Here is a 25,807-nt window from a genome sequence, read left to right on the forward strand (position 1 = left end):
CTGTGTTAGAGTTTGGCTTACTTTTAGATCCAACATACTAAAATACATCTCTTTTTTCAAAACACTCTCCAATCTTCAAATTAACTTTTCAAAATCTAGGGCACTAAACATTTCCCTCCACACAGCTACTATGACACTATGCCAAGCTAATTTCCCCTTTGGATGGCATCCTCACGCTATTACATACCTTAGTATTCAGCTCCCTATAAAATGAAAGGAGCTATATGCTAGGAACTTTCTTCCTATTCTCAAAGTCATCTAACAAGATCTCCAAAAATTGAATTTAGGCCCTTTCTCATGGTTTGGGAGAGCGGCAATCTTAAAAATGAATGTCCTTCCCAGACTTCACTACCTTTTACAGACCTTATTGATTAAAATCCTGTTAACTAACATTCTTCTCCGCATACTCTGCAAAACCCAGTCCCAGCTTCCAGAATAGGTGAAATGGATCTTCACTTCTATTTCACAGTGTATGGCTCAAAATAAGAGAGAGGAGGGGGAGAGAGAGAAACAGGAGACTTCCATAGTGTAGTAGTTTAAAAAACGGCAGGTAAATTCATTAAAAAGCAGTAAAGACTCTCACATTTTAATTGCAAAAACAAGCACAATCAGGAAGAGGGTATAATGACAACTTCCTCCCGCCTTACTCTACTTCCGGTTCGTCCTCTGGCCAATCCCTACGCGTTACGTCATGTGACTTCTTCATGGCGATCCATGGCCCTCTAGTGGCGGAATTGTATCATTGCATCCCTCCTTTGGATTTCCTGATGGCTATTATTTATTATTTATGAATGAAATAAGAGAATCCTGGAGTTTGTTTGATTTGCTTATTCACTTAGTTTAAAGGTGAGAGTTCTGGGAGCCTTGAGTAGCGGACATTTTATTATTGTTCTATCATTAAACCTTTTTTCCATTTTTTTATATATTTTTTATATATTTTTATGCGTGCTGTTTTTTGGACTATATTTTTTTTCACGGCATTGTATGTATGCACATATTTATATTATTTTGAATTTGTGTATTTTATTTGAGTGTCACGATTTGCGCAGGACCCACCCCTTTATATTCATTATTTGATAGTTTGTGCTCACTATTTTGTCCTGCTGCATTTTTTTATGTTAGCATTTGTACTTTATATCACTCAAGCTCTTTTTCACAGCATCTGTGTTTCATTATATCTGATTTTGGATTTTGTTCCACTTTAGTCACTTATTACCACTTAGCGGCGCGAAGGCTGACCACTTTTAAGATAGGTATATGAGTTAGGGGTGAGCTCTAAAGAGACCCTGTTACTTTTTCCTGAATAATCAAGGTAACAGGTTCTTTTTAAAAAGAAAAGCTTTAAATTCAGGTGTGATCACAATTATTCCAGTAGCTTTTCTTTAATTTTGCTAACTATTTACAAAAATAAAGTGAATACAAGTGAGAATATATTGTTTTTCTGTAACTGGTGTTACCAAACTTGAAAAAAAAATATATTTTTTAAACAATCAAGATTTAAAGTTTTAAAAGCTTCGGGACTCAAAGAAACTCAACTCCATAACATTTATCTTGATTACTATAAAGATTAAACTAAATCCCAGATAATATGTTAAAAAATAAATAAAAGTGAGAAAATTGGCAACCAGCATGTCAAATCTTGATAAACTATGACAGAAAGTACCCAAACACGTTAACTACCCATCATTCTAATTTCATTTATCATGCTGAAAAATGTCAGCTTTTAAAGTGAACTATCTTGTGTGTATGAAGAGAAACAATCATGCTGAATAGTTTTATAATGTCCAGGCTACCAAATGTGCATGGGTATCTTTCTGCACAGTTAATAACGCAATAGTCTGTATCAATATTTACACCGTCTTTTTAAATGGACAAATAACAATTCACAAATCTCCTACTGCTGTCGATAGAGTTACTTTCTAATCTAAACATCAAAAGTTCATGAGAGCATGGGATTTATTATTTAAGACTCTGAATCAGTGGTTCTCAACTCACGTCCTCAGGATCCACTAACAGGACAGATTTTAAGTATTAACTTAGGGAGATCCACACTAGAATACTACAACAATGAGCAGCAAAGGATATCACCTGTGATGTATTTCATTTATCTTGCAAACCTGGCCTGTTAGTGGGTCCTGAGGACAAGAGTTGAGAACCACTGCTCCAAATGGAACATGTAGAAGGAACATACTGTAAATTAACCATACTATTCAGTTGGAATATCCACTATGAGAAATCATATAATGCTCAGTCAGACAGCTGAAAATAAAGATCCTTATGCTTTTGTAAAGTTTGGTGAAATGTGCCTTTTATTATCCTTTTGCCGTGTACACACGACCAGACTTTTCTACAGACTAGGTCCGACAGTTCCCAATGGACTTTCGGCGGAGTTCTGGCAGACTTTCTGAATGAACGGACTTGGACACACACAGTCACACCAAAGTCCAATGGATTCGAACGTGATGACGTATGACCAAACTAGAATAAGGAAGTTCATAGCCAGTAGCCAATAGCTGCCCTATTGTCGGTTTTTGTCCGTCGGACTAGCATACACATGAACGGATTTCTTGGTCCGACGGGAAAATTTAAAACATGTTCTATTTCTAAGCAAAAGGTCCAATGGAGCCCATACACAATTGAATTGTCTGATGGACTCGTTCCGTCGGACCTTTGCTGTCAAAAAGTCCGGTCGTGTGTATGTGGCATTAGATGTATTTGTTTTTAGGTGGATATTTAACTAGCAGTCTATAGTTTATCAGTCAAATAAGCTTGATTAGCTGTTACACTTTAATATTTCTTTACCTCCTTTACTGAAATATTTTTCTCTTATCCTCTTTTCATGACACATGCCTAAAGTGACACTGCAGCTTGGTTAAGATTAAAAGATTTAGCAAAGTGAGACCCACAAAAGAACAGGCTTGATACTCATATATCCAGCTGCTCATTTCTCTGATCTTCACTCTCTTGGAGAGCAACAGTCTCTTCACTTCAGACAGGTGTGTCAGATACATAAATTGTAAACATATCATACTGCGCTGTCCTCAAAATGATAAACACTCACTTAACTGTAGCAGCTAAATTATGTGAGATACCCACACCATCATACTATTCCAAACCTATTAACTGCGCTGAAAAAGTGTTTAAATAACTAATCACACAAAAATATTTGTATACACATATGACTAATTGTGATCAATCAATAAATGACACACTCCCCAAAATGATCAATATTTAGGAAAATAGCTCTATATGCAAATTCTCAAAACGTCCAATCAGACAACTGAAAAATGATAAGTAAAAAAAGTCCTCCAAAGGTGCTTATATCCTTAGAGATTTATTCCTCGTGACATCACATGAAAAAATACACCCGGAAAGAAGTGACCCATTCCAAGAGAGAAATCCTCCACCTCTGCACACACTGTCGCTTACCAGATTGATCCTCCCCCATGCAGAAAACAAAAATGCCTCCATAGTGTAATTCGTACACACAACGATTTATTAAAGATAAAATATTGCACTTACACACATTTTCTTTCTCGTACGCACTCTAGATAAAATCAACAAGCCCGCCGGCTCAATTAGACGCCACCCGTGTCTTCTGGGTCCAGCGCAGTACGCGGTGACGTCAGCACGTCGCTCCTCCCTATGCCGTTTCGTCACAACTGACGTCTTCCAGGGGCACCCGGAAGACACGGGCAGCGTCTAATTTAGCCGGCCGGCTAGTTGATTTTATCTAGAGTGCGTACGCGAAAGAATATGTGTGTAAGTGCAATATTGTATCTTTAATAAATTGTTGTGTGTACGAACTACACTATGGAGGCATTTTTGTTTTCTGCATGGGGGAGGATCATTGCCTAGAATATCTCTGTGTCATCTGTGACGTTTCTATGAAAACTGCTTTTGAGAACCTGAAAGTGAACTCCTGCCTGTGAAAGGATTACATGCCTGTGTAGATCTCCCTAAAAAGAGATCATAAAATCTGGTAAGCGACAGTGTGTGCAGAGGTGGAGGATTTCTCTCTTGGAACGGGTCACTTCTTTCCGGGTGTATTTTTTCATGTGATGTCACGAGGAATAAATCTCTAAGGATATAAGCACCTTTGGAGGACTTTTTTTACTTATCATTTTTCAATTGTCTGATTGGACATTTTGAGAATTTGCATATAGAGCTATTTTCCTAAATATTGATCATTTTGGGGAGTGTGTCGGATACATGGTCTTTGATGTGGTAATTTTTTTAAGCTTCCATGTTTTTTGTCACTTAAATATCCAGTCCATATAAAATGGGTATTTAGTTATAGGTTGAGCTTGGTGGGCTGGTTTGGCTATTCCAACAGAAATATTTCCACCATTATTACTGTCCTTGCATGTTCCTATCCACTTTTCTACACCCCTGTACCTATTGTTGCATTTTATAGACCAAACAGGTGTACAGTCCTTTGAACTCAGGCAGACAGCTCACCAATAGCGTGTCTAAAATATTTTTTTGCATTTAAATGAATAAAACCATAAATTGGGTATATTGCTTTTGAGTGAACTGACTTCAAACAGTATGGTGCTCTCTTCACAAGACTATTGGATTCCAATTTCAACGGACAGCTTCAGATAGTCACAACATACACATTTTAAAGGAGAAATCAACTGGCCAGGTTAGAAAGCCTTGTCTGATTATAATTATGTTTTTCTCAAGACAAGCCAGTGCCAAGATTGCTTGCCAGTAGGCAGATGTACCTCCATCCTGCATATGTCTAAACAGAAGCCCTAATGAAATACAAGCACTGGGCTCAAGCAGTAGTGCCCAAACTGGGCCAAAAGACATCTGAAATGGTCTAATCATCCCTCACATCTGACCCTCCTCAGATGTCTATGCCATATACAGTATAAAGCTAAACCAACATATTTAAATCATATTTTCATGATTAAACTTTCATTGAAATATTTTCCTCAAAAGCTGCAGAGACTATAAATGCACATTGTGTGTACTAAGTGCCTTTGCAAACCCAGTTATTACTATATACACTTAGCAGTGACCTTGTTTAGAGAGTAGAGCTGTAGAAGGGACCCAGTAGGTTCACCCACTATAGGCTACCTGCAAAAAAACTACAGGAGGGAGAGAATAAAAGAGCAGTCCTCCTGCACAAGGAGAGAGAGAAACAGAGAATAGTAGTGACTGGTCTTTATTACAGGAGCCTGCTGCACAAAAGAAAAGTTTCACACTGGATTACTGCACAGATCTGGACAAAATACACAGAGCACACCAAGATTCAAGTAAGAACACATGTGCCTCTTGTATTTACACAATATTTTTTCAATCTCTAATTTGGCTTTTAAGAACAGGTTTATCTAAACTAATTCTAACCTACGCCTCACCCTTCCCAAGAGAAACTACCCCAACCCCCCAGATGCTTCCCTACCTCCCTATCGGAGCAGATGTCTACTTTTGTATTTACCTACCCTCTGCAGAAATTCTCTTCAGTGGTGGTGATGCTGAATCTCCAGTCTCTGTGTATAGCTCCAGTCAAGTTTATCAGTGTTCAGGTAAACACTAAAGTAGACTGTGAAAGTAAGGAAGCAGCTGGGGTTGGAGTGCATTTATCTCAAGAGGCCAGTTTCCCTATGAACTGGATAAAATTAACTATGTGGTGTCAGCACCCTCCCAACCGACATTCTTCAACTGAAAAATTCAGGGAGCTGGGCAGAAATTGTTCAAACATTTTGTGTATTTTGACAGCCTTCAGCATCAACTGTTAGAATACAATAGTTACAGCAGAGATTTGCTAATCAGCTCTGCATAGCATACTATAAATGGAGGAATGGTTTAGATTTTTTTTTCACTCAGCCCACAGGCTGAAATAAAAAAAAGAATATGAGTTTGATTTACTAAAGCTGGACAATGCAAAATCTGGTGCAACTGTTCATGGTAGCCAATCAGCTTCTAACTTCAGCTTGTTCAATTAAAATGGTTCTGAAGACCCAACTCTTTTTACCTTAATGCATTCTATGCATTTAGGTAAAAAAAAACCTTCTGAGCTGCAGGATTCCTCCCCCTTATACTTACCTAAGCCTGATCCCGATCCAGGCATTGGCTCCCCCTGCTGTCAATCAAATGCTGTGATTATGGAGTGGGGGGCAGGGCTGAGCCACCCAGGCTGTGTCAATGACTGCAGACAGGGTGATTCAGTAGTGAGCCCACACGAGTGCCCCCAAAGCGGCTTTCTATGAAGGCACTTGTCAAAGAGGAGGATCGGGGTGCTTTGTGCAAAAACATTTCACAGAGCCATTAAGTGTGAGGCCGCGTACACACAATCTGACTATCCGGGGGACTTAATCCAGTGGACAAACCTCTGAACTCTGCAGCTGGGGTCAGCCGGACTTTCCAAACGAGCAGACCTGCCCACACACGACCGGACTATGGTGGGAGTCCGCAGGACTTTTGAAATGAATGGACTTGCCCACACATGGAGTAAAGTCCGTTCATTTTAAACGTGATTCCAGGTAGATGGGACTAGCGAAGGAGACTCAATGTTGCCGCCTCCACCAGCGAGATTGACACCTCACTAGCCCCGTCACCTGGTATGGATTTAAAGGGGAACCCCTACGCTGAAAAATGGTCCCCCCAAAGTCCATAGCAGACCCTTTTCCATGAACACACCCCAGTCAGTCTAGAAAAGGGGTGGGGACGAGTGAAAGGCTCCCCCTGAGCCATACCAGGCCGCGTGCCCTCAACATGGGGACCCGCCACCCCAAAGCACCCTGTCCCTATGTTGATGAGCACAAGGGCCTCCTCCCGACAACCCTGGCCAATGGTTGTCGGGGTCTGCGGGTGGGGGGCTTATCGGAATCCGGGAGCCCCCACCCTATGTGAATGAGTATGGGGTACATTTTACCTCTACCCCTTCACCTGGTGAAAAAAGTGTAAATAAAAAACACAACACAAGTTTTTAAAATAATTTATTAGACAGCTCAGGGGGTCTTCTTCCGTCTTGGGGGGTCTTCTCACAGGACTCCTCCGCTATCTTCTGCTAGCTCTTTTACTAGCGGAGGAGCCTGGCTTTCTTCTTCGTCATCACCGCTGCTGCTGTCCGGGGGTCTTTTCCCGCTCTTCGGTTCTTCTGCCGGGCCTCCGCTATCTTCTTATAGCTCTTTTACTAGCATTGGCCCGGTCTTATGTCGCCGCCGCTACCTTCTTCTCTTCTTTTATTCTTTTTCTTCTTCCTTTGCAATGTTGACACGCCTCTCTCTCTGGCTGCAACGTGTTGTGCGGCGACTTATATAGGGACAAGGGGCGGGGTCACTGAGTGATGCCACATGGTGACCCATCCCCCTTATGATGTCAGAGTCCCAGCATCCTCCAGGACTGTGACATCATAAGGGGTGGGGTCACAATGTGACAACCCCTGGTGACCACGCCCCTTGTCCCTATATAAGTCAAAGCAAAAACTGTCCCTGCCATTGCGGCCAGAGAGAGCGTTGTGTCAACATCACAAGGAAAAAGAAGAAGAAAAGAAGAGAAGAAAAGAAGAAGGTGGTGGCGGCGACAGAAGACCGGGCCAACGCTAGTAAAAGAGCTATAAGAAGATAGTGGAGGCCCAGCAGAAGAACCGAAGAGCGGCAAAAGACCCCAGAAGAGCGGGATAAGACCCCGAAGTCAGAAGAAGACCCCTGGACGGCGACAGCGGTGACGAAGAAGAAGAAAGCCGGGTTCCTCTGCTAGTAAAAGAGCTACAAGAAGGAGTCCGGCGAGAAGACCCCCTAAGACAGAAGAAGACCACCGGAGCTGTCTAATAAATAATTTTAAAAACTTGTGTTGTGTTTTTTTATTTACACTTTTTTCACCAGGTGAATGGGTAAGGGTACAATGTACCCCATACTCATTCACATAGGGTGGGGGCCAGTATCTGGGGTCCCCTTATTAAAGGGGGCTCCCAGATTCCGATAAGCCCCCCGGCCGCAGACCCCGAAACCAACGGCCAGGCTTGTCGGGAAGAGGTCCTTGTCCTCATCAACATGGGGACAAGGTGTTTGAGGTGGGAGCACCCCCCATGTTGAGGGCACATGGCCTGGTACAGCTCAGGAGGAAGGGCGCCCGCTCGTCCCCACCCCCTTTCCTGACTGGCTGGGCTGCGTGCTCGGATAAGGGTCTGCTATGGACTTTGGGGGGGCACCCACACCGTTTTTTTGGCGTAGGGGTTCCCCTTTAAATCCATATGAGGTGGGCCAGCGAGGTGTCAGTCTTGCCAATAGAGGCGGTGACATTGACCTCCTTTTCTAATCCTGGCTACCTGGAGCCACGTTCATAAAATGAACGGACTTTTCTCTGTGTGGGCAAGTCCGTTCATTTCAAAAGTCTGGTGGACTAGCACACAGACAGGCGGATTGACAATTTAAAGTCAAAACCCTCATTTTTGGAAAGAAAAAGTCCGCCACATAGTCTGATCGTGAGTACGCGGCATAAGACATTCATTATTTTATTACATAAGGTTAATACTGAAGGTTTAATGTTGCTATAAGCTTTGTCAAAAAACTTTTCTATGCAGAGCTGTACCAAAATTTGCACTTTCCAGGTCTAGTAAATCAACCTCTATGTGTGTAGGTCCAGTTTTAGTGTTAGTTAAAACTAAACCTGTCCTTTACAATAGACATAGACATACAATGAAATCTCTACTGCCAAATAAAAGATTACTGCAAGAAAATGCACTGCTTATTCAAGTTATTTCTAGTAAGCAATTATTTTATGCTTTGCTTCTGTATTCCACTGCTTTAACTGTTATGACTGCTTTCTGAGTTTGATAATCATATAACCTAATTACTTCTTAAAAAGCTATTAACCGCATTTGTGTGTTTCAATTAAATAAAAAAGAAAAAATCCAAACATAACAAAATCCTTACAACCTAAACTACAAGAATCCTATGCCATGTAAACACGGGTGGACTTTTCTTCAGCAAAGGTCCAACGGAACGAATCTGCCGGACAATTCAACCGTGTGTGGGCTTCAACGGTCCTTTGCCATCGAAAAATCAGACAGACTTCAGATTCAGAACATGTTTCAAATCTTTTCAACAGACTCATGTCCGGTCAACAAATCTGTTCATCTGTATACTTTCTTAATTTATTTTGGATGTATTGTCTTTACTTTTTGTCATTGAAGTCATGTGTATTGCACTTGTAAACACATAAGAATGTATGATACAACAACATATATTACTGTATTCACTGTGGTGAATACAATTCAAAAAGAAGAAAATATTTGGAGTGGGACTAATGTTAAAGTGGAACTTTAGACAGAAAATGAACTCCTGCTAGATAATTCCAGACTGTCCACTTTTGCAGGTATAGCTATGTAAAACATTAAAAATAAGTGTCTATACTTTTTAAAAACCAGTAATACACTTATCTGTGCATGCTCAGTTGCTCTCCATTTTTAGGCATTGCTGAATTTGTAGAGGCAGCCTTAAAGAGGAATTAAACCCCCTTATTCTGTACAGCCATGGAAGCTGCTTCTGTTTGTACTGCAACTGCCATAGTGCTGCACATGTGATCAGGTATGACATTGGGCATTTGATAGTTTGACAGTTTGGTTGATGACAAAAGCAAATGTGACAATTTGCAATCCTGGCATTCCAGGAATTTAACAGTTTTTTTAAACTGAAACTGAAACTTCGGCTTTATCTACTAGCTTTATTTACTGATTTTCAGGGGCTCTGGGCTTCGGCAAAATTTCAGCCTCCAGCAAGAAGAAACAGGAACAATGCTGGAGGAAATTGATATCACCCACTTATTTTAGAAGCATATTTATTAATGTGGAATGTATGTTCTTTGCTAAAGAACATTATTTTTTATCAAATTGTTATGGGAAGTTTCACTTTAAATAAACATTCTTTGTCAGTGTGAGCAACATCTTTTACTTTCTCTAGCTTTTCTTCAAAAGCATTCTAGGTTCAACAACGGAGCTTACGACATCCAGGGAATCATATACAGTATAAAAACATGAAACCTAGTATCCTCACTTCGTCAGGACATACACTAAAAAGAGGATACCTACTTGCTGGGTCAGTAAAATATTTTTCTTTATTGCATCTTTTATACCTTAGCAATTCAGTATTGTATTTTTAGGTAAATTTGCAACAGTAGCAATGTTTACAGACAAGGCTTGTATAGAATGTTAAAAATATATATATTATTATTATTATTATTTGCATTATTTATTATTTCAATACCTTGTATACAAAGCAGTCAGCAAAATGAATGAAAGTGTTTTAAAGCCTACCTTTAAGATGTTTTTTTCACATCTGTAAAGAGAAAACAAATTGTGAGACATTTAATACATAGCAATTAAAAATAAACAACTTCACATACATCATACAATAACATAAACATAAAGTTGTAACATTTCTGAAATCCTTTGTCAGTAAAGTCATTCCTCAGAATGCTACATACAAATAATACATCAACATTTTAAAATACCAGGGCACTAATGTCAAACTTCTAGAGTAGACTAATGGAACTGGAGAATTCTGCACATTCATATTAGGAGTTATACAATGAAAAATACATTAATGTTGGTTACAGCTCACTGTTCTGGCTAGAACACATCTATTTTTATTTTCTAGTCAGTAGTGAATTTATCATGTAATGCTGAACATTTACAAAATCAAATAGCTATGTTCTATTATTCTATAAATCATTGAAAACATTTTACTTTGAGGACTAGCAGAAAATAATGCTATCTCTTAAAGTGAACATGTGCCCAGGCTATGAACATGTATATATTTACATATTTTTGGCAAGCAGCAAATGTGTTTTAAAGCAATCCCTGGACACTGTAGGGCAATTCATCCTCAAAGCTCATAGATTGATTCACCTGCAGTAAATGTTTGGTGAATGTCATATTCACTGTTTTCTCCAATAACAGCTGATCACATGATGTAAACAGAAGCCGATAATCGGCTGTTAGCGCGAGGAGAAAAAAAAGCTGATTACCAGCTTGTGTTAGCAGGACATCAGTCCCACCAGTGCCACCTATCAGTGCACATCGGTGCTGCCAATCAGTGCCCATTGGTGCCTCATGATCAATGCCACCTATCAATGCTGCCTATCAGTGTCACATACCAGTGCCCATCAGTGCCACCTATCAGTGCCCTTCAGTGACACTTATCAGTTCCCATCAGTGCCACCTATCATTGCAGCCTCATCAGCGCCTCCTGATCAGTGCCCATCAGTGCCACCTTATCAGTGCCTATCAGTGAAGGAGAAAAAATACAATATACAATATATTAAAATTTTATAACAAACTATAAAAAATGTTTTTTTCAAAACATTTCATTCTTATTTGGTCTGTTTTGAAAAAAATAAAATAAAAACCCCAGTAGTGATTAAATGACACCAAAAGAAAGCTCTATTTATGTGAAAATAGTGATAACAATTTCATATGGGTACAGTGTAGCATGACTGCAATTGTCATTCAAAGAGTGACAGCACTGAAAGCTCAAAATAGGCCTGGGCATGAAGGGGGTTTAACTGCCTAGTAAGCAAGTGGTTAAGGTCTAGTTTAGTTCAGTGGTAGGGGGTGTTAAAAACATGTGGCGTTCACATGCCACAGTCTTCATATTTTGAGCCTGCAGCAAAAGTTATACAAGTCACGATTAGTGTGCAGCAAGCAGATAAGGAAGTGCCACAAAATTCCCAAAACTGTATGAAATGCATTTTTTTTATCAGAAGTAGAATGCAATACAAACATTCGAAGCACCAACTCCATAAGTAATGAAAATACAGGAAATCAATAATTTTTGCTCATCCGATTCTGGGAGTAAGTACATCCTGACAGCAGAAATGCATGTTTGTTTGCAAAAATGGGGTTAAAACCATCTTACAACTCTGTCAAAAGCCACCCCAACACCTCTTAATCACCTCTGAAAAGAGATCTGAACACAGCTTGTTTTTTAGGGGTGTGACGGTTTTAGTCTAAACCTAGCCTTAGCCATACCATTTCACTGATACCACATGAATGCCTTACTATGTGCACTCCTGAATCTGACAACAACCTGTTATACAAGAGAAGAGACTTGGTTCCAATCCTTCAATAACTTTGAAAAAAAATCTATAAGGTGCTTGCATGTTTTCTTTACAATGTTTGCACAATAAATACATTATGATTTTAATTAATAAAAGTAAGCCCTTAATCACTTCAACATGCTATACAGGTTGTAACAACCTAGATTAACATACACTATGCAACTAAAGATACATACCTGCAGGATATGCCCTGCACCAGGAACTCAGTAATGCCGAACAGAACTTAAATCCTGCTCCATCTTTAACCACTTGCTGCCCGCCATATAGCAAAATGATGGCAGCAAAGTGGTTTCAATAACCTGACCGGACGTCATATAACGTCTTCAGGATATTAAGTGGCTGCGGGGGGGCACACATCGCAGCGATCGTTGTTGAGGTATGTCAGTCTGACACACTGCAACTCAGATCTAGGTAAATAATCTCTGACAGAGCCTCTTTACCATGTGATCAGCCATGTTCAATCATGGCTGATTACATGTGTAAACAGGAAGAGCCAGTGATGGGTTTTTCCTCACTCGCGTCTGTCAGATGCAAGGAGAAGAGAGCCGATCAGCTGCTCTTCTGACAGGGGGGGTCTGCGCTGATCGATTATGTCACCACCAGGTATGCCACCCTAGACCACCAGGGATGGCAATCAGTGCCCACCATGGATGCCAATCAATGCCCACAATGGTCATCACTGATTGACAAGCATTATTGTTTGGCACTGATTGGCATTCAACAGTACCATACATTACAATACATTCGTGTCACCTATCAGTGCCCACCCATGCCCATCTGTGCCACCTATCAGTGCCCATCCGTGCCACCTATCAGCGCCCATCCGTGCTGCTTATCAGTGCCCATCTGTACCGCCAATCAGTGCCTATCCATGCCACATATCAGTGCCACATATTAGTGCCCATCATCAGTGTCCACAATGCCATTCAATGCCATATCAATGCCACCTCATTAATGCCACCTCATTGGTGGCCATCAGTGCCGCCTTATTTATAAAGTTTTGTAACTGAAACAAAAAAAATTTTCAAAAATTTTCGGTCATTTTTTTATTTGTTTAGCAGAAAATAAAAATCTCAGAGGTGATCAAATACCACCAAAATAAATCTCTATTTGTGGGAACAAAATTATAAAAATTTAGTTTAGGCACAGTGTAGCATGACCGCGCAATTGCCATTTAAAGTGCGCTGAAATGTTTTGTGGGCCATTCCATTCAAGTGTCCTTTATAGCATGTCAAAATGATAAACAACTTACCTGACTGAGTTAAAGCGGGGTTCCACCTAAAGTGGAACCTCCGCTGATTGGAACCCTCCCCCCCTCCGGTGTCACAATTGGCACCTTACAGGGGGAGGGGGGTGGAGATACCTGTCAAAGACAGGTATTTACACCCACTTCTGGGCATAGACTCCCGTGGGAGTCTATGTCATTTCCTGCCCTGCCGCGCTGTCTGCTGGGACACACACGAGTCCCAGTGACAGCGCGGAGAATTCCTATTGCGCTGCGTGACTCGCGCATGCGCAGTAGGGAACCGGGAAGTGAAGCCGATTCGCTTCACTTCCTGATTCCCTCACCTAGAATGGTGACTGCAGCAGCCGAGAGCCGAGCGATCGATCGGCCTCGGCTGCCGGCATCTCTGGAGCCCGGGACAGGTGAGTGTCCATTTATTAAAAGTCAGCAGCTGTAGTATTTATAGCTGCTGGCTTTTAATATTTTTTTTTTTAGGTGGAATCCCTCTTTAAGGTCATAATTCAGGTCAAAATGTTTTTTTTTTATCTATGAATTCTCCTTTCAATCCAAAACTAGAACTTTATTAGTGTTACACTTGAAATGAAGAGAAGTGCCACATTCTAAAGGTGTCTTACTAACATTAAGCTGTTGGCTCTTTTGAGATTGTTCATTTACCAGCATCTATATAGTCCAGTCTTTCATGCCAGTAATATCCTAAGTATTTGAAAACCACTACATTCTTTGCCAGGCTAGAGTAGAGATAAGTGCATTTTTTTCATGTAAGAAGTATGAAATGCTAAGTTAGATACTGCATTACTGACATCAATAATAGTAAGTGTATAAAAGCAGCATAAAAACCTATTTCAAGATATACAGTATTGCGCAGAAGAACTTTTCTAAAAGCTTATGAGAAGCAGTTTTTACATTATATATATGCTTATTCAGTTTGTCCGCACTGACCTCAATTGCAGTTTGAAACTATATCAGAGTTGATGTAGCTGGATATAAAATGAGCTTATAGTGTTCACTCGGCTCCCAGTGGAGAAACATTCTCTACACCATTTCCACAGAAAACAGACATGATTTATGGCTGTAAACATTTTCTGTCTATTAAAAATCTACTTTAGATAGAGTCCTGATGAAGCACTTTTTCTATACCATCATAGTCACACCACAGCCATAGCTAGCTTAGAAAGCATCCCTTTTTCCCCCTTGCATTGTGCAAGAGTTTGATTAAAATGAATCAACACAGTTACACCAGTTATCAGCTTAAAGTTGTTGTAACCGAAAAAAAAAGAAAAAAAAAAGACCTTGTTACCTTATAGCAGATTAAACAGCACGGTACTTGTGCTGTTTAATCTGCCCTTTTCTAAGCGGCAAAAAAATATGGTTGATTCTGTCTGTTCTTGTGCCCCCGATGTGTGCTGACCAAGGTAATCATGGCTGCTGATCCATAATTACCGCAGTCAATTTATGTGCCTCCATCAACCCACTGCCCTCCTTTTCCCCCTCTCCCCTCCTCCCTGCCTGTCAGCTCCTGTGTGTTTGAACCATCTCATACCCCCTCCTGCCACTATTAGTAGCTGGCAGTAAAAGTAAAGAAATCTTAATGCCAGCCCCTCTGTTCTATCAATCTATCCTACACTGTGTAAGGCCTCTTTCACACTGACGTCCCGTTCAGGCCCGCCTGTCAGTTTTTCAGGCGGACCTGAACGGGTGCTCCATAGAGCTCTATGGAGCGTCGGATGTCAGCGGTGACATGTCCGCTGACATCCGACCCGCTCCGATCCGAAAAAGTGTAACGGAGGAAAAAGCTATTTTTACATCCGTCTGCGGATCGGATCGGGTGACGACGGGCACTGCGGTCCGTCGTCATCCGATCTCCCATAGGGGAGAGCGGCGCTGTGACAGGTCCGTCCCTGCGCAGTGTGCAGAGACGGAGCTGTCATCTCCCTGCTCAGCGGGGATCGGCGGAGTGATCCCCGCTGAGCAAACGGATATCCACGGGGCGGATCAGCACTGATCCGCCCCGTGTGAAAGGACCCTAAATGTATTTTTGTAAAATTATGCCTGTAAATACCTTCATATCTAAGCACTTTTATGGCTAGTCATTAAAACTCAGGTCACTCTCCTTTCCTATCTAAGGGCTACAGCAGGAAGGACATGGCAGTCACATGACCTCCGCAGCTGACGTCAGAGGGGATCGTGGACCCTCCCGCTGTAGCCCTTAGGAAAGCGGCTAGGTGACTGGCCATAAAAGATTGGAGATAAGGTATTTACATGAATCCTTCTATCAAAATATTTAAACAGGATAGGATAGATTGATAAAACAGAGGGGCTGGCTGTAATATTTCTTTAGCTTTACAACCACTTTAAAGGAAAATTCTGCCTATGCATTCCCTCTTTAATGGGTGAATTCATGCCCATGCTCACACACACGAGAGATGTGGGATGTAACTAAAATTACTAGCTTGATAATGAGACACCGTTGTTCACAACAGGCAGCTTTGTGCTCTTCAAAGGCTAGAAATATAATTTCTGAAGGCAGATTGATACATAACATTGCGTAATTTTGGAACTGGGCAATGAGGTAATAAAACTGGGTACCATATCCTATTGGGTAAATGAGAACAATTGGTAAAGAACAAAAATAATACGCAATGGATTTTTTATAAAAATATAAATTTTATTGGACATACATTTAAAATGACAATAAATGTTCAAAAGCATAATATTCATACAGCATGTGCAACCACTTCTTGCTCTACATGTTTTTTCTCATAAGAGCTCATAAGATACTCAATATGGAACAAATGAGCCAAAAGACACTAGCAGGAAAACAATGTTTTAAGTAATACAGTGGTGTGAAAAAGTGTTTCCTTATTTCCTGTTCCTTTGCATGTTTGTCACACTTAAGTGTTTCGGAACATCAAACCAATTTAAACAATAGTCAAGGACAACACAAGTAAACACAATATGCAATTTGTAAATGAAGGTGTTTATTATTAAAGGTGAAAAAAAATCCAAACCATCATGGCCCTGTGTGAAAAAGTGATTGCCCCCCTTGTTAAAACATACTATAACTGTGGTTGTCCACACCTGAGTTCAATTTCTCTAGCCACACCCAGGCCTGATTATTGCCACACCTGTTCACAATCAAGGCATCACTTAAATAGGAGCTGCTTGACACTATAAGGTCCACCAGAAGATCCTTAAAAGCTACACATCATGCCGAGACCCAAAGAAATTCAGGAACAATTGAGAAAGAAAGTAATTGAGATCTATCAGTCTGGAAAGGGTTATAAAGCCATTTCCAAAGCTTTGGAAATCCAGCGAACCACAGTGAGAGCCATTATCCACAAATTGCGAAGACATGGAACAGTGGTGAACCTTCCCAGTAGTGGCCGGCCGCCCAAAATTACCCCAAGAGCGCAGCGACGACTCATCCAAGAGGTCACAAAAGACCCCACAACAACGTCCAAGGAACTGCAGGCCTCACTTGCCTCAGTTAAGGTCAGCGTTCATGCCTCCACCATCAGGAAAAGACTGGGCAAAAATGGCCTGCATGGCAGAGTTCCAAGGAGAAAACCACTGCTGAGCAAAAAGAACATCAAAGCTCGTCTCAATTTCTCCACAACACATCTTGATGATCCACAAGACTTTTGGGACAACATTCTGTGGACCGATGAGACAAAAGTGGAACTCTTTGGAAGGTGTGTGTCCAAGTATATCTGGCGTAGAAGGAACACTGCATTTTATAAAAAGAACATTATACCAACAGTAAAATATGGTGGTGGTAGTGTGATGGTCTGGGGCTGTTTTGCTGCTTCAGGACCTGGAAGACTTGCCGTGATAAAAGGAACTATGAATTCTGCTGTCTACCAAGAGATCCTGAAGGAGAATGTCCGACCATCTGTTCGTGTACTCAAGCTGAAACGAACTTGGGTTCTGCAGCAGGACAATGATCCTAAACACACCAGCAAGTCCACCACCGAATTGCTGAAGAAAAACAAAATGAAGACTTTGGAGTGGCCTAGCCAAAGTCTTGACCTGAATCCTATTGAGATGTTGTGGTATGACCTTAAAAAGGCCGTTCATGCTCGAAAACCCTCTAATATAACTGAATTAGGACAATTCTGCAAAGATGAGTGGGCCAAAATTCCTCCAGGACGCTGTAAAAGCCTCATTGCACGTTATCGCAAACGCTTGGTTGCAGTTGTTGCTGCTAAGGGTGGCCCAACCAGTTATTAGGTTTAGGGGGCAATCACTTTTTCACACAGGGCCATGATGGTTTGGATTTTTTTTTCACCTTTAATAATAAACACCTTCATTTACAAATTGCATTTTGTGTTTACTTGTGTTGTCCTTGACTATTGTTTAAATTGGTTTGATGTTCCGAAACACTTAAGTGTGACAAACATGCAAAGGAACAGGAAATGAGGAAGGGGCAAACACTTTTTCACACCACTGTAAATGTATCTTCTTATTCCCTGTCCAATGAGCAAATTCAGGTATTGAGTTTGGGCTTAACATTTAAGTCCAAACTCAGATTTAAATGTATTCTCACGGAAATTAATGTTCAAGGCCATTTATGATAAAAATCAAAAGAAAGATACAACTCAATCCCTAAATAATCCTTTGTGGAGTGAAATGACAATCAATGATATCAAGGCCTTAGATGACTTGATGGAGATTTGGGAGGAGGGTCACACCGATGAGACAGAGCCTACCTCTCAAGGGATGCCTCTGTCTCCTTGTCCCTCCTGCTGACACTCCATCAATCCCATTTTTCTCCAAAGACTATAAGCCTAAATCTCAAACATTTCCTGTCCTGGGCATTCACACAGCAGGTTAATAATGAAATACAACAAACTAAATGTAAATGGATCTCCCATTCAAATGTATCCCCTGATCAACAGGAATCTATTCACTCCTTGCAACAGAACCCCAATTTAGGTGTCTGTTTATGAAGCAGTGAAAAAAATTCACTGTTTATGAAACTTTGTAGATCACTTCTGAGGAGTGAAGCGATCTACAAATGCTTCAAGCAATGGAGAACGGCCCCTGATATTGGAATCTTGTGAGACTTTATGAGATTATAGTACCAGAAAATCACTGAAACACAGGGATGTCAGTTTGTTAAGCAGTAATAAATTATCACCGCTCAATACACAGACAGACTGGCTGTGGTTAATGCTTTTTTATATATATATATATATATATATATATATATATATATATATATATATATATATATATATATACAGTGGTGTGAAAAGGTGTTTGCCCCTTCCTCATTTCCTGTTCCTTTGCATGTTTGTCACACTTAAGTGTTTCGGAACATCAAACCAATTTAAACAATAGTCAAGGACAACACAAGTAAACACAAAATGCAATTTGTAAATGAAGGTGTTTATTATTAAAGGTGAAAAAAAATCCAAACCATCATGGCCCTGTGTGAAAAAGTGATTGCCCCCTAAACCTAATAACTGGTTGGGCCACCCTTAGCAGCAACAACTGCAACCAAGCATTTGCGATAACGTGCAATGAGGCTTTTACAGCGTCCTGGAGGAATTTTGGCCCACTCATCTTTGCAGAATTGTCCTAATTCAGTTACATTAGAGGGTTTTCGAGCATGAACGGCTTTTTTAAGGTCATACCACAACATCTCAATAGGATTCAGGTCAGGACTTTGGCTAGGCCACTCCAAAGTCTTCATTTTGTTTTTCTTCAGCCATTCGGTGGTGGACTTGCTGGTGTGTTTAGGATCATTGTCCTGCTGCAGAACCCAAGTTAGTTTCAGCTTGAGTACACGAACAGATGGTCGGACATTCTCCTTCAGGATCTCTTGGTAGACAGCAGAATTCATAGTTCCTTTTATCACGGCAAGTCTTCCAGGTCCTGAAGCAGCAAAACAGCCCCAGACCATCACACTACCACCACCATATTTTACTGTTGGTATAATGTTCTTTTTATGAAATGCAGTGTTCTTTCTACGCCAGATATACTTGGACACACACCTTCCAAAGAGTTCCACTTTTGTCTCATCGGTCCACAGAATGTTGTCCCAAAAGTCTTGGGGATCATCAAGATGTGTTGTGGAGAAATTGAGACGAGCTTTGATGTTCTTTTTGCTCAGCAGTGGTTTTCTTCTTGGAACTCTGCCATGCAGGGTATTTTTGCCCAGTCTTTTCCTGATGGTGGAGGCATGAACGCTGACCTTAACTGAGGCAAGTGAAGCCTTCAGTTCCTTGGACTTTGTTGTGGGGTCTTTTGTGACCTCTTGGATGAGTCGTCGCTGCGCTCTTGGGGTAATTTTGGGCGGCCGGCCACTCCTGGGAAGGTTCACCACTTTTCCATGTCTTCGCCATTTGTGGATAATGGCTCTCACTGTGGTTCGCTGGATTCCCAAAGCTTTGGAAATGGCTTTATAACCCTTTCCAGACTGATAGATCTCAATTACTTTCTTTCTCAATTGTTCCTAAATTTCTTTGGGTCTCGGCATGATGTGTTGCTTTTAAGGATCTTCTGGTGGACCTTACTGTGTCAAGCAGCTCCTATTTAAGTGATGCCTTGATTGTGAACAGGTGTGGCAATAATCAGGCCTGGGTGTGGCTAGAGAAATTGAACTCAGGTGTGGACAACCACAGTTATAGTATGTTTTAACAAGGGGGGCAATCACTTTTTCACACAGGGCCATGATGGTTTGGATTTTTTTTCACCTTTAATAATAAACACCTTCATTTACAAATTGCATTTTGTGTTTACTTGTGTTGTCCTTGACTATTGTTTAAATTGGTTTGATGTTCCGAAACACTTAAGTGTGACAAACATGCAAAGGAACAGGAAATGAGGAAGGGGGCAAACACTTTTTCACACCACTGTGTATATATATATATATATATATATATATATATATATATATATATATACACACACACATGTTATATATACACATATACACCAATTTTATATATATATATATATATATATATATATATATATATATATATATATATATATATATATATATATATATATATATATACACAAATATGACAGGGGGACATGGTTGATGTCTTGCGTCTTGCAGGGTCTGAACAAGGTAGAAGGAAGTTAATAATCTTCCTCCTTCCTCCTCAGTCCCCCAAGATTTCCTCTTCACTCCCCGCTTCCACCTCTGACACAGATCACCAGTGAAGCACTGAGATCACAGCTTCATAAACTGGCTGTTTCTAGGTCAGTCAATGTGGATTCTCAGAGTGCTTCATAAACGGACACCTTTGTTATTAAACCCTCAGACAAAAGGGGTAACCTAGTGATGATGGATTGTGCCCAGTATTAAAATATGGTCATGGACCTTCTCAATAATTGGGATTGGTACAAAAAGGTATCTGAGGGCTTTGTTAAAAACATTGATCTCCAATATAGGAAATGAATAGGCTCTGCATATCACAATAGTCTCATTACTAAAAAAAAGTGGGAATTTTTGAATACTCAATCAGGAAAAACCCCAACACTGTACGCGTTGTTCAAAAATCACAAGAGCCTAATTCATCTCCCAGGCCGAGGGGAATGGATGCCTTATGGAGGCAGCTAGCCAGATGGTGGACAAATATCTTCATCCTCATGTGAGGTCATAGACTTCACACATCAAGGATACCATGGACCTTTTGGGGGTCCTTGATAGGATTCTCATCCCAGAGGGTGCCTTATTGGTAGGCTATTGATGTAGAGGCCCTCTACAACTCCATCCCCCACGAGTTGGGGGTTGGGGTTATGGGGGAGCTTCATTCAGGAGCAAGATCGAACGACAGGACCCCATAACAAGTTCATACTTGAATTGTTACAATTTATATTATCAAACAACTTGTTTCTCTTTGGACACTCCAGCTACCTACAGGTGCAGGGGGTAGTGATGGAGACCATATGTACCTGGGGGGTGTAGAGTAAGAAGTGGTTGCACATGCTGTATGAATATTATGCTTTTGAATATTTATTGTCATTTTAAAGAAACGTACGTCCAATGAATAGTCTATTTTTATAAAAACGTCATTGCATATTATTTTTGGTACCTTTAAAGTCCCGCTTGTTCTTTACCAATTGTTCACATAACATTGTGTAGTCTACAGCCAGGTGGAGGTAAGAACTGGACTGAGACTTAAGGCAAACATAGGTCAAAAGCTAGAGACGACTCTCATTTATTGTCAGGGTCAGTACCAGGACTCAGAGACAAAATAAATATGAACCTGATACCCAGCCACAGAGCAAGGAGATGAATGAGCAGTTACAACCTGTAAATATTATAAAAGATACGGATGTCTCCAAGGGGTGCTATAACATATCAGGCCACATCTATAGCAGAGTTTGGAAAAATTATCTGCTTTTCCCTAAAACAATCCATCAGACACTACAACATCATTGGACATTAAAGTATCAACTGCCATTTTCAGCATGGATGCAAAACAGAGTAAATGCTGAGAACACAAACAGTTTTTTTTTTCAATAGACACTTGGATAAATGGGTCCTAGTGCTTTCATATTGTCTTCTATTTCATGGTATTGAGGGATTATTCAATTATTCAAATACAATTGTTTTGTTTTTAAATGCTAAGCATGTATCACATTAAATCATATATTATTATCATGAAATTCCTATACCAAAGATAACACATGCAGATGGACAGGGTAGCATGCCAAGTTTTTAGCCAGTCTTCCAGCTCTTCACGCTCTACTGTTGTCTAAATTAAGCAATACTTGACATATAATTTGAAAATGCCAATTGGTTTATTGCCTTGCCACCCACTGATATGCATGATGCAGACACAAGCAACACAAAGACATGATGATGTTTGCTCTGACTACAGGTTTAATTCCATTTCTGATAAACTGTTCAGTTTTATGTGACATAAATAGAAAACAATGAGAATTTTTTTTTCCATTTTCCAGTCCATTCAGTGGTTGATATAAAAATGCTTGTAGGGCATATGTCTGAAATCATTTATTTTTATTTCTTATTTTAAGTTACATGCTGCAGTTGATAAAAACGTGAAACTTAAAGAAACCAAAAAAAAAAAAAAAAAGCTTGCTATATATTAATATTCTGTCATACTTACAGATGCATACAAGCCTAGTTAGCAACCTTAAAGTGAGAATGAAAAAGCGTCATATTTCACAGTTTGTGTATAAATAGATATCGTGATGCAGAATAATTAAGTATTTAAAGATGTGTGAGTTCACAAGTGCAGAAAATGATAACGTCTTAGTCACTGTGATGTTCACATGTTTTTGATTAATCAAAACTTTAAAAGTTTAAAAGATAACTTTGAAAAGTGAGAGCACTGCGCTTATCATGCCTTTAGTGTGCATGTGTAAATAAAATGGCAAAGATTGTATCTCTTTGAAGGTTTGGCAATAGCAACATGTTTACCCTGAATCTGTCCTTGGGAATCTGTTTAACTTTATTTTATTATGTCCAGTCATAATTTTTGCATAGAAAAATACAAATCATGAAAGTGGCATAACTAAAGATTACACTAGGCCCACGTACACACGGTCGGAGATTTTGCCAACCAAATCCGTCGGATTTTGCCCGTCGGATTTAGTCCGACGGATTGTGTCCGAAACTGTTGCATACACACAGTCGGGCCAAGTTGGCGAAAAATCCGATCTTTCAGAACGTGATGATGTAATTTCGTTACGATGGGACTACATTCAGGCTAGTAGCCAATAGCTTTGATGTAGAAATTTGATCTGAGCATGTGTGGCACTTGGTCCGATGAAAATGCTCTACACATGATCGGATTAGGTCCGTCCGGCCCAGTTGGTCGGGAAATCTTTCCAACATGTTGGAAAATTGGGTCGGACGGAGATTCGGACGGAATCAGTCCGATGCATACCACACACAGTCGGATTATCTGATGACACGGTCCGATAAGACTCATTCCGACAGATTCTCCGACCGTGTGTACAAGGGCTAAGACATCTCATTGGAAGAAGTCAGGGCCATCTCCATTTCTGCCGCCTCCCCCTCCCAAGCTACTAATATGGAACAGTTAATCCTGTAACAAACTTAACAGCAGAATTCAAGTATTGTTTATGAGAGTTGTACATTGCTAACTGATTTTGCCCAGCACTCCACCGCCTGACATGTCCTCCTGACGTGCCCAGCTGATGTGCCTGCCTGCAATCTCTCCAGCCTCAGAGCTACGGACGCCGCTGCAGTGGCCAAGTACTGTGTAATTGTTGCCGCCCAGCCAGGATAATCAAAGGGATGCCCAGTACAGTTGAGGAAGACAATCTTTTAACCTATATGCCTGACTAATACAGCCAAAATGTGAGTGCATTTTAAAGCATATCAAAGCCTACTTTTAAACATATTTATTGAGCTAAGAGCAGTGCTTTCCTTTTTCTCCTGTTGTAGAGTGTGTCTGCTCTTTTGAGCCGGCTGCTGCTCTGACCATGCCTCAACTACTACTATTTTTATCAGTAATTTTGCCAGTATTATCAATATTTTCTGGTCTACCCCTCCAATTACCCTTACTAGCGCTCCATTCCACCCACTTTTCTTTAACAAAGTGTTTACCTTTCTACCTTAGAGTATTATGATTATAATTATTATTATTATTATCACATTAACGAGTGGCTATTTGAGTGTTGCCTTTCTATCATCTCAAACCAGTCTGCCCATTTTCCTCTGACATCAGCAAGGCATTTTCATTCACACAATTGACACTCACTGGATATTTTCTCTTTTTCACACCATTCTCTGTAAACGTTAGAGATGGTTGTGCGTGAAAATCCCAGTAGTTCAGCAGTTTTTTAAATACTCAGACCAGCCCGTCTGGCACCAACAACCATGCCACGTTCAAAAACACTTAAATCCCCTTTCTTCCCCATTCTGATGCTCAGTTTGACCAGTTTGACCTTCAGCAAGTTATCGTCACCACGTTTAGCTGCCATGTGATTGACTGATTAACAATTAGCGTTATCAAGCAATTGAACAGGTGTACCTAATAAAGTGGCCTGGTGAGTGTATATCATCATGTGTCATATTTAACCTGCTTTAGAAGATTACAGGTTGGAGTCTGGGGTGGGGCACTGTAGCTGTGCAATATGATATATGGCTAGGCTTCTTTAACAGCTTCAGGTAACCCCCTCCCCACCACAGTGACATTCTCACTGGGGTGATAATGAGTGACAATATCACTCTTCTGAGTCTTCCAGTGGCCAGATTCTCCGAAAACAGTATCCCATGTCCTAGTTGGCTGAGAATCTGAACTGGACACCTGACACTTCTACCTGTGAAACTCTTAATGTAGTAAAATGTGAAGGAAATAAAAGGGGTTGGGTCTATGACACAGCAGTGCACAAGCTGTATAACACCCATCATTGGGTTTACTGTGCATTACATTTTGTTTATCCCTTCTATAGGCTCCTCCACTCTACTTACATTTCTTACTGTGATTTCACTGCATACTGTGAGGCTCTCATTTCCTAGCTTGTCCACCATCATTTAACACTTTCCTTCCCAGCCTGAGTGTGTCTGGCCCACCCTGTTCATTCATTGGATTTCAGTTTAGTCAATAATGGAAGCTCAACATCTCATGTAGGCAATTTTGCGCTAATTGATGAAGACAGAACAGCACTTACAAGTTTACTTGAAAACATATACTGTCATTTTCAAACAATAACAAAATACAACAGCAACGATCTATTTCCCTTTGCTTCCTTTCCTTTATATATTTGGATTAATACATCTATTATTGCTTTACCTGAAGTACAAATCAGCAGGATTAGAGGTCAACAAAAGGGCATGTGCCTAGCAAACTCAGTGCTGTTTTTATCCTTGGCATGATAAAATATTTCATTCACTTCACAATATCCAGAACCCAGACTTCATTACTCTGAAAGTTTCCTTAACGTATAGTTTAGTGGAGGTTGGAGGTTAGAACTCCAGTTCAGGTTTTATTGCTAAAGTGCTGAAGAAAATATCACATTGGTTTTGCTGTCCACAGTAAGGAAGTTTTCTTCTGGGGAATGAGTGAGCACTGTGTTAGGATTGTATGTCTTGGGTGATCACTGTTTATGCCCTTGGGGGAAGGTTACAATCCAGTGATCCTCAAAGTAAAGGATACACTACAGAATTATTTTATTACTGAGCATGTGTCATTTTTTTTTTATTGTTGTCAGTGTACCCACTGGAGAGATTCACCTCTCTGTTCATTCTGGCGATCATTGTCATCAGAACAGAATAAAATAAAAAATAAATTGCCTTTGTCTACTAAACAGGAATAGAAGAGATTTCTTCCAATGGGGACAGCTGTGTCTGTGACGTGTTTATGAGAAGATTTCTTCTCACCTTAAAGATATTTACTCTTACTTCGTGTTATTTTAAATAAAAAAAAAACAAAAAAAAAACGGGGGTTATACCTCTATCATACTTCATCCAAATATAAAAAAAAGTTAACTTTAGATATACTTCAAAGATGGACTCCAGCCAGTTATACA

The 25,807-nt window shown here is 40.3% G+C and overlaps 1 protein-coding gene across 23 annotated transcripts in view; it reads right to left on the reverse strand.

The window, feature by feature from the left end:
- PTPRD (protein tyrosine phosphatase receptor type D) overlaps positions 1-25,807 on the reverse strand; it is a 2,297,910-nt gene that overhangs the window by 1,982,417 nt on the left and 289,686 nt on the right. For all 23 annotated transcript variants that reach the window (XM_077475060.1, XM_077475071.1, XM_077475065.1 and 20 more), the window contains exon 3: positions 10,268-10,289. The gene's annotated coding sequence lies outside the window, so the exon portion shown is untranslated. The remainder of the gene's footprint in view (positions 1-10,267; positions 10,290-25,807) is intronic.

The sequence above is a fragment of the Lithobates pipiens genome, unplaced genomic scaffold (assembly GCF_037356315.1).
Source record: "Lithobates pipiens isolate NorthernLeopardFrog02 unplaced genomic scaffold, aLitPip1_a1.2 Scaffold_13, whole genome shotgun sequence".
NCBI lineage: Eukaryota > Metazoa > Chordata > Amphibia > Anura > Ranidae > Lithobates > Lithobates pipiens.